This window comes from Spermophilus citellus (assembly GCF_964194105.1).
Source record: "Spermophilus citellus genome assembly, chromosome: 5".
Classification (NCBI taxonomy): Eukaryota; Metazoa; Chordata; class Mammalia; order Rodentia; family Sciuridae; genus Spermophilus; species Spermophilus citellus.
In genome coordinates, this window is record NC_138186.1 from 93,392,062 (window position 1) to 93,410,981 (window position 18,920).

At 35.7% G+C, this 18,920-nt stretch overlaps 1 pseudogene across 1 annotated transcript in view; it reads left to right on the plus strand.

Moving 5' to 3' along the window:
• Positions 1-700: 700 nt before the first annotated feature.
• Positions 701-18,920, plus strand: part of LOC308649442 (cytochrome b5 reductase 4-like) — a 46,381-nt pseudogene continuing 28,161 nt past the window's right edge. The window contains exons 1-3 of the transcript XR_014024427.1: positions 701-859; positions 6,401-6,554; positions 18,478-18,578. The product of XR_014024427.1 is annotated as a cytochrome b5 reductase 4-like (transcript). The remainder of the gene's footprint in view (positions 860-6,400; positions 6,555-18,477; positions 18,579-18,920) is intronic.

Consider the following 18,920-nt stretch of genomic DNA (forward strand, 5'->3'; position numbering starts at 1 on the left):
ATGAAACCTAAAAGAGTGGAGACTAAAGAACAGAATGGAAAAATATTGATCCTTTTTTGTCCAAAGGGAAGCTATTTGGTAGAAACATTATTCATATTATCAATTTTCTTAATGAGAGAGAAAACAGGAGAAATTTGCCGGATTAAGGTAATATAGTAATCTGTGATCAAGAAGTCCTTTTTAGTTCATACCCAATCTCACAATAAACAATGTAATTACAAGTAAACATATCTCTGTAATATTCCAGGATGATAGCAGGTAAAGGCGAAGATCAGAGGTAGTTGTGAGATTCTCCTTACTGTACAGCCTGGTGTTTCACAGGAGAGAATTTCAAAGAAATCAGACTGCTGTAATAGTGTTATTTTAGTCCATATTTCAGGTAGTACAATCGTACCGCTTATCAACGAACAGAGAGTGATGTTCTGGGTTAACAAGACTCTACAAGAATATATTCTCCGATTCCATCAGCACCAGGGCTGAGGAACAGCTTCACTCTCTGGTCTTTCCGCGAAATAGCTGTCACCTCCATCCAGTGCTGAAGTTTAGTCGGCCGGACCCACTGAGCATGCGTACTTTCCCCCTGTTGCCGCCCCGCCGGCGCTCGCTCCATTGGCTCCGCCCTCCGCTAACGTTCTGCGTCACGGCGTGCTTCACCCCTGGAGACCCCGGAAGTGGGTCGGGGGCTCGGCCTCTGCCGGCCGCTGAGCCGGAGCGGGAGAATCTGGTCTGAGAGGGGTCCAGCCGAATGAGCGACTCCGGGCAGAGCCCGGGCCAGGGATCCAGGATGCTAAACGTACCCTCTCAGTCTTTCCCGGCCCCCAGCTCTCAGCAGCGCGTCGCCCCAGGGGGGCGTAGCAAGGTAAGCCAGTGACACTTGGTGGCGCCCAGAGCTCGCCTCCCGCCTGCGTTTCGCTCTTCATCTTCAGTATGGTCTGTTTTGCCCTCACCGCCTGTCCGCCTCTGGAGCCTTCGTTCCCTTCAGCCCTTGCTGGTCTTCAGTCCTGGAACTCTCCTTCCCTTCCTCTCACCTGCTAGCCCCTCTTTCCCGCAGTCAGTCCCCTTCCTTTAGGTCCTTTCCCCCGGAATTTCAGCTCTCTGGGACAGGACCGCTCACCATGCTTGCCTTATTTTGGGTACTTAATATTGTCTTCCCTCCCTTCAACCTGTCCTCTCTGGTCTCTTCTTCATTGTCTGAAGGAGTTGTGAGTGTTGTGGCTTCTCTTGCAGAAGGGAAGGACTAAACAGTGGCGACTAGAGACAGTCTGCAGCGGTGGGGATTTTTGGAGCTAGGGAATATTTGAGAAGCTAAGACAAATGTCCACAAACCTCCATTCAGGTTTATGGACACTTCTCTCCGATCATACTTCCTTTCTCTCAGGTATCTGATTGTTTCAACATGACTTTTGTACTGATATCACTTGCTGACTTCGGAGCTAATGTAACTAATGCTAGAGTATTTGTTAAGCATAGTTACGTTTAGCAACAGGTGGGATGCAAATACATTTTATATTTGCAAAATATAGTAAAAAGTGTGACCCTTGTTCACTTAAACCTGAATGCTGCTTGCTTCTCTTATTTGCTAATGCTTTGTTCTGTAGCCACTTCCTCATGTTTTGTTTTTGAGAATTCCAACTATTTAGGCTACTCCTTTTTCTTGTCATTTCTGGACTCTTGGGTCTTAGCATCATTTAGGACTTTCTCCGACTTTCCTTATTTTTCTCTAGTTAGACCAGAAATTCTGATTTTAGACTAAAACATGGGTTCAGGAATCTGTATTTTTCACGTGCTTCTCAGAGGTCTGTATCCTCAATTATAATACCAATACTGAGATTTATTAAATGCTTCATGGCCATATATGTTTTGAGTGTTTTTCCTGTATTACCTTGTTTAATCTTCATAATGACCCTTGAAATGGAAGATTTCAGTATTTCCATTTCACAGAAAGGAAACTGGTTAAGAAATGTTGCCTTGGAGCATATAGTCTTGTGATGTGATTCTGTCTGTGATATTTCATTTATTGCTCTGTACGTCTATTTACAGCCACCCAATCATGTGTCCTTTCCTCCCTTGACCTCTTTCTCTCCTTAAACTAAATACTCACTGGATTATAGTGTAGCCTTTCCAGAATTAGATTATGAGTTGTGGCCCCTCTCCACTAAAATCTCCATCGTTGTTCTCAACATCCATCTAAAGGAAAAGCTTAGAGGCAAAGACAAAAAGTTACACAGATGGTGATGGCAAATGTGAGTCTTTGAATCCATAAAGAAAACAAATAATATTATTGTACAATTAAAAAGAAATTAAGATTCTTTCTTTTCTTTTTTTTTTTTTTTGTGTGTGTGTGTGAAACAAGATAATCTTGACCATATTGGAAACTGACTTTGGATGAGACAAATACAGATTGAAGAAAATGAAACCTAGTTGGTGACATTGTATATCATAATTGTTAAAAGCATAGACTTTGAAGTGAGAAAGACACGGATTCTTTTCCCAAATCCATCATTTAAACTCTGAATTTGTTTCCTTGGGTATAACTGAAAATAACCAATTTTATCGGATTATTCATAGGATTAAGTAAGATAATGTTTTTTCTTAGCACAGCTTTGGTAAGCACTCAGTAAAGGATGTTTACCCTAGGGTTTTATTCAAACCTCACAGATTTGAATTTGACATAGAGAATGCATTCAATATGTGATGGCTATTATTATTTCTACTAATAACTCATAAACCAGTATTTATATACTACTTAGTAGAGGTGTGATCTCTAATTTCAAGTAGTCTCATAGGTAGCAAAGATTAATAAACAGTCATATAAAATACCATAAATACTACAGTAGTGTGTTATGACCAAAAAGTAGTCTGAATCAGAGAAGCCTTCCAGAGGCTTCTGGGGGGTGGGGCAAATCTAGGAAGAAAAAGCAACACTTGAGAGCAAGTACTTGATAGTAATCAAGGAATTAATTCCCATTTGGCTAAAGCATATAATGGAAAGAAATGAAAGTTTAATCATGGATCTTTTGAAACAAATTATGACCATATTATGAAGGATCTGGTAAAGCACTAGGGAATTTGGAGACATTATTATAAGGTAACATGAGGAGCCGCTGAAGGAGGGAGGGTACATAATTTGACTTGCATTTCTAGAAATTAACTACCCTGGGGATTATGGAATGGAGGTTTGGAGGTTTGGGATAGGAAAAAATAATTTCAAATGAATAAATTATAAGATTGGGATCAAGAAACTTGGAGAGTTTCACTGACAGAATGGGACAATATAGATTTAAAATTTTGGGTGAAATGTGAAATTGGAAATGTACCACAGATCTATTAATTTGTTTATTTTGGGGGTAAATTGATACACGAAATAAGTATGATTCAGTAAAGAGAGGTGTAAAAACTTGAAGGTGCCTGCTTTTGCATTAAACATTTTTTTTGGTACTATATTACATACTAAATATAAATAGTAGCCATGTTACAGAAAAATTTTCACTAGGTTGTCTTAACTGATTGAAATATTAATAACACTTCTGTATATTACTCAATACTCAAACCTGGATAATTGGTAAAGAACAGGGATTGATTTGTTGCAGTTTTGGAGACTGAAAAGTGTAAGGTCAGGGGCCTGCATCTAGAAAGGGCCTTTGGTGGAACATGGTGGAAATCATAGAGATCAAGAGAGCAGCCTTAAGCCATCCTTTTTTTTTTTTTTGATAGAGTTTATTTTGACATATTTATACAAACATGGAGTATGTCTTATTCTAGTTAGGATCCCAGTTTTGTGGATGTAATGATGTGGAGATTCACTGTGATGTATTCATATATGTACATAGGAAAAACATGTTAGATTCATTCCACTGTCTTTCCTTTCCCCACTCCCTTCCCTTCAGAGCCCTTTGTCTAATCCCCTGAACTTCTATTCTTTCCCTCTCCTCCTTGTTGTGTATTATCATCCACATATCAGAGAGAACATTCAACCTTTGATTTTTTGGGATTGACTTATTTCATGTAGCCTGATTGTCTCCAGATCTATACATTTACCAGCAAATGTCATAAAGTCATTCTTTTTTATGGCTGAGTATTATTTCATTGTGTACATATACCACATTTTCTTTATCCATTCATCTGTTGAAGGGCATCTAGTTTGGTTCCATAGTTTAGCTATTGTGAATTGAACTGCTATAAACATTGATGTAACTGTGTCACCATATATTGGTCATTTGTATTTCTTCTGTGAAGTGTCTGTTCAGTTCCTTTTCCCATTTATTGATTGGGTTAATTGTTTTCTTGGTGGTGTTTTTGAGTTCTTTATATATCCTAGAGATTAATGCTCTGAGGTGCAGATGGCAAAGATTTTCTCCCATTCTGTAGGCTCTCTGTTTATTCTATTGATTGTTTCCTTTACTGTGAAGAAGGTTTTTAGTTTGATACTATCCCATTTATTGATTCTTGATTTTACTTCTTGCGCTTTGAGAGTCTTGTTGAGCCTGTTCATTCCTAAGCCAACATGATCGAGTGTTGGGCCTACATTTGCTTCTAGTAGACACAGAGTTTCTCTTCTAATACCTAGATCCTTGAATTTTGTTCAGAGTAAGAGACAGAAGTTAAGATTTTCTTCTGCTACATATGGATTTCCAATTTTCCCAGCACATTTGTTGAAGAGGCTATCTTTTCTCCAATATATGTTTATGACACCTTTGTCTAGTATAACTATATTTATGTGGGTTTGTTTCTGTATCTTCTATTTGTTCCATTGGTTTTTGTGTCTGTTTTGCTGCCAGTACCATGCTATTTTTGTTACTATAGCGCTGTCGTATAATTTAAGCTCTGGTATTGTTATGCCTCCTACTTAAGCCCTTTTATAATCAGCATTAATGCATTTATGAGGTGAAGCCCCTATGAACTTTATAAAACCATTCAAAGGCCACAACTTCCTATCCAGTTGCCTTGGGGACTAATTTTACACATGTGCTTTTTGGGGAACACATTCAGACCATAGCAGCTTTTCATCTAAAAGACTTTAAAGTGTAATTTTTAAAACCAAACCAAACCCCAGAACATCCTGTTAGTAAATCCTGTAATCAGGTGTTGGCAGATGTTTTCTTCAAAGGACCTAATGGTAAGTATAGTAGTCTACTCTTATTCATGGTTTTGTGTTCTGTGGTTTCAGTCATTCACAGTCAACTCTAGTCTGAAAATAATTAAATGGAAAATGGCAGAAATAAACAATTCTTAAATTTTAGATTTTATGCTGTTTTTAGTATTATGAGGAAATCTTGTGCAGTCCCTTTCCATCCTGCCTAGCATATGAAACATTCTTTGTCTAGCAAGTCTAAACCATATGGGCAACACACCTGTCAATCATTTAGAAGCCATTTCTTAGTTATCAGAATGACTATTGCATATTGTAATTCTTATCTTCAAGTAACATTATTTTACTTAATACTGACCCCAAAGTGCAAGAGTAGTGATGCTAACAATTTGGGTATGCCAGAGAAACCATAAAGTGCTTCCATTAAGTGAAGAGATTAAAGTTTTTCATCTTAAGGATTGAAAAACAAATTGTATGCTTAGGTTGCTGAGATCTGTAGCAAGAATGAGCTCCTGTCTGTGAAACTGTAAAGAAGGAAAAAGAAATTTATATATAGGAAAAAGCTAGCATATAGCATATATAAGGTTTGCTGCTATCCTTGGTTTCAGGTGTTCACTGAGGATCTTGGAACACATCTCCCACGAGTATCAAGAAACTAGAATATTTTAGGCTTTGAGAGCCTCATAAGTTTTCAGTCATTTCACTATCACCACCATGTGTGAAAACTAGTCTTAGCTCAGTGCTATGTAGAAATCTGTCAGGGTTGGCCAGGGGTTGGCCAACCCCTTCTGTACAGTGTGATTATTTTACATTGTTTGATAAACTTTCTCAGTGGATTCTTAAAAAGCATTTTTAATGCAAAGTTATTCCAGTTTTTCTGTTTGTAGTGATAATTCAAAGAAAGTCAGTGATAGTCAATCATTTGTGTATCTTTTCTTTCCTCAAATCTCTGTATATTTAGGGGGAAGAAATTTTGGTTGAGAGTGGCTGTTCTAACAGTGACAGAGCCAGGACAAGGACATGTTTCTGACTTTGGATTGAATATTTTTCCTGTTATGTTGTGATACCATTATGATGAAAATTCATAGCCCAGATATTTTAAGTAATTTTCTATTTATAATTCTTATGTAGCACAAATAATGATGATGCCTCCTAAAGCTATGAGGATTTGTAGAATTGTTAGATTTTCATTTTTATCTTTTTTTAAATGAGAATAAAAGTAATGCAGTATTCTGAAGACAAGTCTCAGGACAAAGGGAAAGCAATTAACTTGAAGATTCCAAATTTAATTCAACTTTTTTCCTTTTCTAGGTACCTTTAAAGCAAGGCAGAAGTCTTATGGATTGGATTCGACTGTCCAAAAGTGGAAAGGACCTAACAGGATGAAAAGGCAGGTTAATTGACGTAACTGAAGAAGAACTTAAGAAACACAACAAAAAAGAAGATTGTTGGATATGCATAAGAGGTAGGTGGTAGTTATTAAATAACTTAAAAAATGTGCTGGATTTACCTTTTGTTATAACATATCATACATAGTCTTATTATTTGGTGATCAGATTCAGAATTAGAAAACAAAAATATGCCCATACTGGGCAATAAATAATATTGTTCTGGCCTTGGACAGTGTTCTTTCTTTATGTAACTGTTTACATTTTGATGCAGAAAGTTTCTGAAATGAAACACCCCCCCCCCACATCCCCATATTCTGTTCCCTTTGAAAGGAAACAAGTGTTGGCCAGGCAGTTTAATGCCAAAGGTAAAATTATTCAGTAGCACACAGTTTATACAGTCTCAGAGACTCTAAAGGAAATCAGAAGGCCTACATTAAAGCCAAATATTTAGTTCTCATTTACAGGAAATTTTATTACTTATGTATGTGGCAATATTAGTTTCCTGTTTTTTCTAGCTCATAGTAACTTAGAAGCTCCAAAATAGTTGAAGAAATGAGCTGAGAGGTGTAGCTGATGAAAACAGAACTCATGGTAACCAACAATCTGGCGTCTCGGAGAGACAAAAGTATAGTAATAGATACAGTGAACCTGTACATCCAGTCTCCACAGTGATGTTCTTGAGACAATCAGACATACTAAACATCTACTGTTTTATTCAGATTTTTCGCTGTTGTGACTAAAGGATTGGACCAGAATAATTTTAGGAGAGGAAAAGTTTATTTGAGGGCTCATGGTTTCAGAGGTCCTAGTCCATAGAAGGCTGGCTCCATTCCTAGGAATTTGAGGTAAGGCTGAGCATCACAGTGGAAGAGTATGGCAGAGGGAAGCAGCTTACATCATGATCCACTGAGTGATGTGGACCATGAGTGGTAACTGAAGGCTGGTAGGGTATGGCTGGAGGAGGTGAGAATTAGGGAGTGGCTTTGGGGTATGTTACCCCAAAGGGTCTCTTAACCCAGTCATTTTCCCTCTGAACCTTCTTGCATTGTCTTATGTGAACTTTAGGGGGACACTTTACGTCCAAACCATAACACTACTAATACCCTCTGTTTAAAGGGGAAGGATTACCAGTAATTTCTAATGTAATCCCAAATGAAGGTAAAAGAAAATATGTGACTAAATGTAATTGTCCTTTTCTTCATACCTGTTATAATTTTTTAAAATTGTGGGGGTTCTGTTGAACAAGTTGCCTTTTTCATGAATTCCCTTACCATTTACCATAGGTTTTTATTTTCACCTTTTTTTTCATTCTGTGAAAATGAAGTATGTTATCACTTATCCATTTAACTCTATGGCTTCCAAAACTTCATTGCTGTCATTTCATTTTCTGACTTCTGTGTCTCTGCGGATTTACATCTTATTTATCCCTAACATTTATTTTAGAAAGTTTTCAGGAGTATGGAAAATAAATGAATGCTTTTAAATCCAGAAGTCCTAAGATACTCTACCACCCAGTAACTTTCACAAATCTACCTTTTAGTTATTTTTCTTTAAAATTACTTTAAATTCTTGAGAAATCCATTTATTTTTCATTAGTTTCTTTTCCATATGTTTCCATTGAAATTGGCAAAAGTTATACTGTTTTTCTAAAATAACATGCAGAGTTATATTTAGTTATAGCTGATTAGCTTCTATTGGACCAGCACTCCAGCAACCTCAGGACAAAATATAAGAAGAAAAATTTATCTAAAGACCTGGTGAGCAACCGAAAGTGGACAGAAACTAGAGGACAAGGACCATTTGTATTTAGTAGAAGGGAATGTCCCTGGGTAAGTTTCCTGTTTCTTATAGCATTTAATTAGAGGTTAAGTCTGAGTGTTAATGCCATGAAATGTGGATAAAACTCAGATGGAGACTGGCACCCCTACTGGCTTAAAGAACTAGAAGACAGAGATTGGGGTATTTGCAATAAGTAGAAAGTGAAGGAGAAATTTCAAAGAAAGAAGGATCCAGAGAAGAATATAAACTATTTCTTGCATATATGACAAACTATAAGTATCCCCAAAGCTAAAACATTGAAGAAAGCTTTAAATTTTCAATTTCCCAAATGGGAAAGAGTTTGAGTTTGGATCTAGTCAATTGCCTACTAAAACAGAATTTGTTGGAGGAATATAACAGAATCTAGAGTTTCTACTATCTTATCCAAAGTTACTAAACACACTGAAGAGAAAAGGCATCCTGGAGATGATACAGGTGTTTGAACTTAATTCACAAGAATTTTAAAGTACATATTATAAGTATACAAAGAAGTAAAAGAATGTATGTATAAAATGAATAAATAGGATATCTCAGAGAAATAGCAATTATAAAAAATGAACATCTAGAACCAAAAATTAGCATATATGAATTTTTTTAAAAAATTTGATATTTGGTTTTATAGTAGTTTGGAGGTGATATAAGGAAGATTTAGTGAACTTTCAGATAGATAAGTAGGATTATCCAATCTGAAGAACAGAGAGGAACACAATTAGACAGTCTCAGAGACTTATCAGAGAAGATAAAAATGTCCAATATATATGTATAGAATTCCAGGAGGAGGAAAAGAATGAGAAAAATATTTGAAGAATAGAGCCAAATATTTCACAAATTTGAAGAAATCCTTAAAATTGTGAATTTAGAAGCTTAGCAAATCCAAACATGGTCAAAAGAAAGCAAACCACATCTAGGCACATCCATTTGCTGAAAGTCAAAGAGAAAATCTTGAAAGTAGTCAGAGAAAACATACCAAGAAATAATAAAATGACTGCTGAGGAAAAATATGGTACCATCAACTCTGAATTTTATATTCACAAAGATACAGAATTCTTTTTGAGGCTAAGTTGAAATAATAAGTTTTTAAACTGAGAATTTATTACCAGCTAACTTGCACTATAAGAAATGCTTTCAGTTTGAAAGATAGTGATTTCTGATGACAGCTCAAGAAGTCAGGAAATGGTATTTGTTATGGTTTGGATGTGAGATGTCCCCCAAAAGCTCACATGTGAAACAGTACGAGAAAGTTCAGAGGAGAAAGGATCAGGTTTTAAAAGTCTTAACCCAATCAGTGATTTAATCCCATGATAGTGATTAATGAGTGGTAACTGAAGTGGTATGGTGTGGCTGGAGGAGGTAGGAATTGAGGCATGGCTTTGGGTATGTATTTGTATCTGGCCAGTGGAGTCTCTCTCTGCTTTCTGATCATCATATGAGCTGGTTTCCTTTGCCACACTCTTCTGCCATGTTGTTAACATGTGTTTTACCTCAAGCCCTGAGGAATGGAGCCAGCTACCTATGAATTGAGACCTCTGAAACCATGAGCCCTCAAATAAACTCTTCCTTCTCAACAGTTGTGCTTGGTGGGGTCATTTCATCTCAGCAGTGAAAAAGTTGACTAAAACAGTGTTTGCATAAGAGAAAAGATTACATTTTACTTTCTTCACTATTAAAGAATATATGACTGTTTAAAGCAAAAGTTATAACATTGTATTGTGGACTTACATAAGAAGCAGAAGTCACCAGGACAGGGAAGATATTTCGCAAAGAAATTTAAGAGAGAAAAAATATAATAAAGTTAGTTTAGTGATAAATTTTTAGTATAATTTTTTGATACCTGTGTAAAAGTGAATTCTGTAAATAATGATATGGGTGGGTTTATGGGAAGAAAGAATTTTGGGGCTCTGGTTTGTCTTTAGAACTCTGCAAGGGGTCTGCAAGGGGCATTGTTGGCTAGTTCCTGAGTGGTAATGATTCATGTCTGGGGAAGGTGGGCAAAGTGTATTTTTTCCATATTGCAGAATAAAGCCCTGCTTCCTGATGTCAAAAAAAAAAAAAAAAAAAAAGAATAGGCGATAGGGCTGAGGTTGTGGCTCAGTGGTATAGCACTTGCCTAGCACGTGTGAGGCACTGGGTTCAATCTTCAGCACACATAAAATAAATAAGTAAATAAATAAAGGCATTGTATTCATCTACAGCTAAAAAAAAAGAATAGGGGATAGAGAGCAGTAAACATGAATTTACACATGAAGAGGTATAATATTAATTCATAAGTAAGCAAGTAAAAGTTCTGGATATATGCTGTAATTTTTAAAAAAGTTATTAAAAATAATGCAAAGAGATAAGTCTAAATTAAATTCTGTAGAAAATTGGTTAACTTAAAATAAGGAAGGGAGAGGAACAGAGACAGAAAATTTAGGGACTGTGGAATTAATAAAAAGGTAGATTCAAATTCATCTATAATAGTTAATCTACATGTAAATGGACCAAGTGCTCTAATTAAAAGGTAGAGACTGTCTATGTTGCGTGTGTGTCTGTTCATGTTATCGGGACCTGTCTGCATAATGTCTATAAGAGATATACTTTAGGGCTGAGGATGTGACTCAAGTGGTAGCGCGCTTGCCTAACATGCATGAGGCACAGGGTTCGATTCTCAGCACCACATAAAAATAAAATAAAGATGTTGTGTCCACCTAAAACTAAAAAAAAAAAAAAAAAAAAAAATTAAAAAAAGAGGTATACTTTAGAGATACAGATAACTTACAGATTAAGTTGAAAGTTACAGATAAGTTGAAACAAAATGTGTAGAAAAATGTATATTATCTAGACAGGAAGTAAAAGTTTGATTTAATCTGACTGGTTGGATTATATTAATATCAGATAAAAAGTATTACCAAGGACAAGAATTTTAACAAATATGGAAATTTTGTAATGATGAAAAGAGTTCTTAGTGTTTTTATGTGTCAACAGAGCTTCAAAATATATAAAGCAAACATTAGCAGAATTGAGGGAGAGAATTAAAAATCTTCAGTTATAGTTGTAGATTTTTCTGAGCAATTGTTGTAATTAGATAAATATCAGTAGACACAGTGAAAATAATGTGCAGTTTCTTTACTGAACACAAGATGGCAAAGTAGTCACAGTAGTTACAAAAAAATCAAGCTGTACATTTGAATACAGTGAAATATACCATGATTTTACCTTATGAACATATCTTCTCCCTCCTCATTTATTTTGAAGTCAACAACATGAACAGTGGTGAATAATTTAAATAGGAGTAATACAATATGGTGACATAATACTTGGTACATACATGACAGGCTTAAGATAAATTTTGTTGATGGGATATAATATGGGACTTTAGAGTTAAATATTTGAATTTTAAAACTAAAAATTATTTTTTAATCTGATTACAAAATTACTAATTTTGCTTATAGCAGTGATCCTCAAACTTTTTGGTCTTATGATTCCTTTATTATGTAAGAAATTATCATGGACCCCCAAAGGACTTTGTATGATGATCTTGATTGATATTTGCCTCTTAGAAATTAAAATTAAGAAACCTAAAGAATATTTTAATATTAATTTAAAAATAAAATAAAATTATTATGGTTTGGATCTTGAAAAACTCTTGTTTTAAAAGTATAGTCCCCAATAGAGCGAGGTTCAAAGGTGGGGCTTTTAGGAAGTGATTACATTGAGAGCTATAACCTCATCAGTGGATTAATCCGTTTGATAGACTAATAATTTGAATAATAGTTAACTGCTGTACTGGGTGGTAACTATAGGCAGTAGGGCATGAAGTAAGTCCGTGGAGCTGTGGCCTGGACCACATCTGTCCCTGGCCCCCTTCCCTCTCTTTCTGTTTCCCAGGTGCCATGAACTGAACACCTTTCTTCTACCATGCCCTTCCACCAAGATGTTCTACCTCACTTTAGGCCCACCAATAGAGTTGGCCATCCATGGATTGAGTCTCTGAAACCATGAGTCCCAAATAAACTTTTCCTCCTCTAAGTTGTTCTTGTCAGGTATTATGGTAACAGCAACAAAAAACTGACTAACACATAAACTCACTATATGTTATCTTTTATAGTACTTATGTTTATGAAAAATAGCTACTTTTTAAATCAGAAAAACAGAATAGTGGTATTATTTTACATTTTGGTAAATATCCATGATGTGTGGCAGTAGATGATAAGTATATTATCATGTTACCTTCTGCATCCAGTCTTATATCACATGTTTTGTAGTCTCTAGAAAACCCTACATTTGTGGAAGAATGTGAATTTAAAAAGGCATAACATTTTAGTCTCACTGTGAAAATTTTTTTGCCTTGGACCACCAAAAGTGTCTTGAGCTCCCTCAGGAGTCTCTGTACTAACTTGTGAGACTCTCTGACTTACAAAAAAGAACAAAGAAGAAATGAAAAATTATTAATGGGTGTGTGGTCTGAACCATGGTGATGTAGTTAATTGTGGTAGCTTCCTCTGGGAGAATGATTAGTAGGTATAAAATGTTTCAGAGTCTTCCATTGGACTGTCTTTAAGCACTGTCTTACAGAGCTAAGTGTGAGATGAGGTTGAAGTATCCTGTAGTCCAGTTCTGACTTTAATCATCTGAGATAGGTGATATGATTTGGGTTCTCAGTGGGAAAAGGCTTTTTCTCTCTATGGGGAGTTGAAGTAGTGACCAAAAAAGAGCTCTCTGAAATTAGTACCTTCATACATTGCTGGTGAAAATGGAAAAATAGTCTGGCTATTTCTCAAAAGGTTAAATATAGAATACTGTGTCAGTCAGCTTTTTATCACTGTGGCAAAATACCTGAGATGAACAACTTATAAGGAAGTAAGCTCATAATTTCAGAGCTTTCAACTCATGATCAGTTGGCTGTATTGCTTTTGAGTCTGTGGCAAGGAAGTATATCATAATGGGACCATGTGGCAGAGGGAACTGCTCTACTCATAATAGCCACATGCAGAAAAACAAGAAAGGGTCACAGTATCCACTTCAAGGCCACAACTTTAATAACTTAACTTCTTTCCACTAGGACTCACTTACTGAAGGTTCCACTATCTGCCAGTAGCACCATGGGCTGGGAACCAACCCTTCTACACATGGACCTTTGGGGGATATTCTAGATGCAAATTGTAACACTATCTGACCCACCAAGTTTACCCCTAGGATTATACGTCAAAGAAAATGAACATGAAAACATAAATGTCTACACAAAAACTATCTGTAGAAACAACCATGTTCATCCACTGATGAATGTATAATGATACACAATGTGATATATCCATACTTGGAATATTATCTATTCACAAAAAGGAAAACTACTGATACATGTCGTGGATGAACCTTGAGAACATGCTAAGTGAAAGAAGATAGATCTTAAAAGATCACATATTGTATGATTCCATTTATAGGAAGTGTCTAGGGTATACAAATCTATATAGACAGAAGGTTAGTGGTTACCTAGGGCTAGGAGAATGGGAGGAAGTCTTCATGAAGAATGTTTATATATTGGTTAAATTGTAATACCAATCATGTGCTCGTTTTCCCCTTTATAAAGACTTATTGTTCTTCACAGTATAAAGAGAATTTCTCCCTTTAAAAGAACTAATGAGTTCCCTATTTTTGTTTATCTTAATATTTGTTAAGATCAGATAATCATGATTACTAGTCTCTTCACATTGGCTGCTAGTCTACATTGTATTAAAAGCTCATTCACAGCAACACTGTTAGGCAACTGGTATATTTTCCTCTACACATCTTGCTGTGGGTTTTAAAAGTTTTCACACAGAAATTGACACATACTTATTGATAAGTATTTTATTGTAAGATACCTGCAGTCTTTATCAGAGATAATTGGGAGCTTAAATTAAAAGCAAATAAATACTAAAACTTTACCTAAAAAAAATTAGACAGTGTTTGTCAAGTTGGAAAGAGTACTTTCTGTGTAGAATGGAAATATCGGTTTCTAATGTTTATTTTTAGTTATCATAAAAGTGATATTGATGTTTGTATTCATAATAGCTACCATTCTGACTGGAGTGAGATGAAATCTTAGAGCAGTTTTGATTTCCATTTCTCTGATTGCTAGTGATGATGAACATTTTTTCATATATTGATTGATTGTATGTCATCGTCTGAGAAGTGTCAAAAGGTACACTCATACATTGCTGGTGGGACTGCAAATTGGTGAAGCCAATATGGAAAGTAGTATGGAGATTTCTTGGAAAACTGGGAATGGAACCACCATTTGACCCAGCTATCCCTCTCCTCGGTCTATACCCAAAGGACTTAAAAACAGCATACTATAGGGACACAGCCACATCCATGTTTATAGCAGCACAATTCACAATAGCTAAACTGTGGAAACAACCTGCATACCCTTCAATCCATGAATGGATTAAAAAAATGTGGTGTATATACACAATGGAATTTTACTCAGCAATAAATGAGAATAAAATCATGGCATTTACAGGTAAAGGGATAGAGTTGGAGAAGATAATGCTAAGTGAAGTTAGCCAATCCCCCCAAAACAAATGCTGAATATTTTCTCTGATATAAGGAGTGTGATTTATAGTGGGGTAGGGACAGGGAGCATGGGAGGAATAGACAAACTCTAGATAGGACAGAGGGGTGTGAGGGGAAGGGAGGAGGTGGGGATTAGCAATGATGGTGGAATGTGATGGACATTATTATCCAAAGTACATGTATGAAGACGTGAATTGCTGTGAAGATACCTTGTATACAACCAGAGATATGAAAAGTTGTGCTCTATGTGTGTAATAAGAAAAAAAATAATTAAAAAATGATATTGATCCTTGAACTGAGCTTTTAGAAGGGTAGTGAACTCCCAGACACTGGAATTACTCAAATAGACACTGGATGATCCTCTATCTATATGTGGGGTAGAGGTGAATCTTGGGCTGGATGAGAGAGCAAACTAAAAATTGCCTATAAAGATCTTCCAGTGTTCAGACACCATTTTGTGATTGACTTGAAGTAAGAGTTTCTGATAAGACAAACTATCAAGTGATCATTTTAAATGGGAAATTTTTATTCTAAGAACTTATCTGAGAGCTCAGCGTTCTAGACTCACAACACAGAAGACATAATTTACTGTGAAATGTGCTAAGAACAGGTAACACCAATGCATTACCTAAAGAAACTCAGGTTAGCTGTTGTCTTGCATATGTACTTTTAATTGTGCTACACCTCTGCTAGAATGAATTAGATAATTGTATACCCTGAATTCCTAGGGCATTTGAAAATGGTGTATTTAAACATTGGAATATATCTTCCTAATACAGCTGTTGTATTTAATTTAATACATTGCTTTTCTTAGTAGTACTCAAATTAGTCCTTTTCTTGTGTGTACTCTTGGTTATAGTTTCAAACACACACACACACACACACACACACACACACACAATAGAGTATGAGCATAAAGGAGGGGATGGATTGATGGATAGAGATAGATATTTTCCTCTGCCACTGAAGGTCACCCATGTAAATGATAGTACCAGTTGGATTGTGATCAGAAGATCTTGGTCAAAGCCCAGTTTTGCACTATCCAGGGTTAGTGTTTCATAAATCAGTTTCTGCCTATTTTTTTCTTATTCTATCATTAGAATTTACATTTTTGCAGAAAAATTAGAGCCTAGCATCAATTTGAGTGTATGCTTCTTGGTCCACAAATATTATTCATTTCTATTTAATGGTAATTGGCTGCTGAAATCTGCCACATCTGGGCAATAAGAGATGTAGGAAGAAATTTAAGAATTGTGTCACTGCAAACTTAAGAAATTATTTTCTAAAGATTAGGTGCTAAGGGGGCTGGGGATGTGGCTCAAGCGGTAGCGCGCTCGCCTGGCATGCGTGCGGCCCGGGTTCGATCCCCAGCACCACATACCAACAAAGATGTTGTGTCCGCCGAGAACTAAAAAATAAATATTAAAAAAATTCTCTCTCTCTCTCTCTCTCTCTCTCTCTCTCTCCTCTCTCACTCTCTCTTTAAAAAAAAATAAAAAAAAAAGATTAGGTGCTAATAGGTAAGAGGCTAGAACATTGTACTCCAGAGATTTATTTGATAAAAGCTATATATGAACAAAGAGCATAATAAGGCATGATGGGAAAAAGCATAAAATTTTTGTGATTTTTTTTTATTCCACATTTAAGGGTCCAACTTTTTAATTGTTAGGAAATGGTTTTGTAAAGGAAAAAAAGGAAGGAGACAAAAGAGGAAGGGAAGAGTCTGAGTATCAGAGGAAATGGACCAGTTCCCTTTTGGAGCTTGGTTTAAGAGTCATAATGAGCAGATTACTAATACTACTAAGTGTGTTTGGATCTAATATATCTTGAACTGAAATACTGTCTAATAGACTTAATTACTAAGGTGAAGGATTTTGTAAGCATTCCTAATTTTGTCTGTCTGAAAAGGATGGGATGTTTTTTCAGGTCCACAGGTCCTGGTCTCTCAGAAAAAAAAGGCAGGATTATGAGGGGCATCAATCTAAGGGGCGATAAGGCAGCAGAGAACATATGTGGGATATTTTAGGCTTTACAGGCTGACACAACTATTAAAGCTACCTGAAAAACTGGTTGTGAAACATGACATTTGTCACAGATGATCATGTGTTGTAAAGATCTTGTTCCTGAGAAATTTTAGAGCTCTGGTCAAGACTAGATTGCAGAGAAAGTTTGAAACTTATTTGGGATGCATCCTCTGTTTTAAGAAGCCCACTGGGAATAATTTTAATCTTAATCATTACCATCACATTTGTGTTCTTTGGATTTTGGAGCATTAAACAATACAAACACGTTTGATGGAGAAGGAGAAATGTAGTTTGACTCAACTAGTTTTTTTAAACTTCTTTGGAGGACTTCTGAAAGAGATTCTTTTAATTCATTTCCTTTTGTGCTTGCCTTTAGGCAGTTTTATAAAGAACCCTGGACTAATTGGTTATTTTCAAAAATTGAACTGGTGGAAAAGCTTCAGTACTTTTCTCGGGACTGAAATTAGCTTCTTCTTTCCTTTCAGGATAATTATATCACTGGAACATTTAAGTTATTTGAGGTTTTTTAAATTCATGGAGGTCATCATATGAAAAGAGGCTAATCTTGGATTTAAAAAAACAGTTTTTATTACACTTTCAAGGTGTCTTTAGGGCTGAGTTTATGTGCTTTTTACTTATGTACTGTTTATACTTAAAAAGCAGCTCACTTCTTTCAGAAGGTTATTCATTGAGATAGCTGCTTTATTTGTTCCCTGTTTCTCACAGATAAAAATGTAATTGAATAGATGAACAGATTATATAAATATTTAGGAAAAAGCTAAAGATTAAAATATAAACTATACATCTTTGTTCCTGGACAATTGAAAAGAAGAGTTGGACTTACTTTTCACAGACCGAAGTGGTCACCTGTGTTGAATCAGGTCAGGCATATGGATGAGATCTTGATTCCTCTTTATCTACCAGATCCTTCTACCAAGACAATATAGGATGATAGAATGGAATATTATTGCTGTGTAAACTCTCTGGGCATGTTTTACTTTCAAAAATTATGTACACATAAAGAATTTCATCATTTTGTGTTGGGAGGCAATGCTCTATGAGTATTTGCATTTTTGTGTATCTTATAAGCAGATATTGACTGTTTTTTTGTTCTGGACTATCTTTTTAGGTATGTTTGCATAGTGAACAAACTTGGGTGATAAAGTATCTCCTTCTAGAACAAAGAGCAGGTTTGCTTATGGTTCTATATAATATAGATAATATCTCCCTTTAGAATAAGGACAGGTGTGCTTACTGTCCTTTATAAAAGATTCAAGTTTCCTAAGCTCAAGGAGCCTCTCCTGAAGGAACAGATCTTACTGGGCCATTTTCATAGCTTCATAGGAATTGAGATTCAGGGAACCTGTACAAATATTAATATTGCATTTATTGATGTGAGTGCTAAACATGTTTCCAACCTTCAAGTCTGCCAGGGCCCATGAAACTGGCAGGTAAACTTATTGGCTTGCAAGTATAGTGAAATTTCAGACCCTTTACAGTTCTGAATTAATAATTTGTTAAATAAAATGTATTGGGAAAGATTTATTGGAACTTACATGTATTGACTTTACAATATTTAAGAAGTTTATTGAGGATATTATTTCTCTTTGCTTTGATATAGGGTTTGTTTATAATGTCAGCTCATATATGGAGTTTCATCGTGGTGGAGAAGATGAACTGATGAGAGCAGCAGGATCAGATGGTACTGACCTTTTTGATCAGGTAAGATACTGAAAGTAATTGAAGTAATACAATGGAAGAGTGCTCATAGATTTAGCACTGTGACATTTTTAGGAAGAAAAAAATAGTTGCGTAAATTTCAGATATGTTGACTTGAATCTTGAAATATAGGCAGATGTTCACAGTAGCAGCTGTCCATTTAATTTGTTTTTGTATTAAAACTTTTGAGGTGGTTTCAGATCCTTGGCTTACTTGCTGCTTCCCCCTTGGCAAGTATTTACCACATCTTGATTATTTTTATAATAATGGTAATTGATTTACAGAAAGCAGTAAAGATTGGAAAAAGGAACATTGAAACCTGCTGCTAACTTGCTGAGTCTCTCA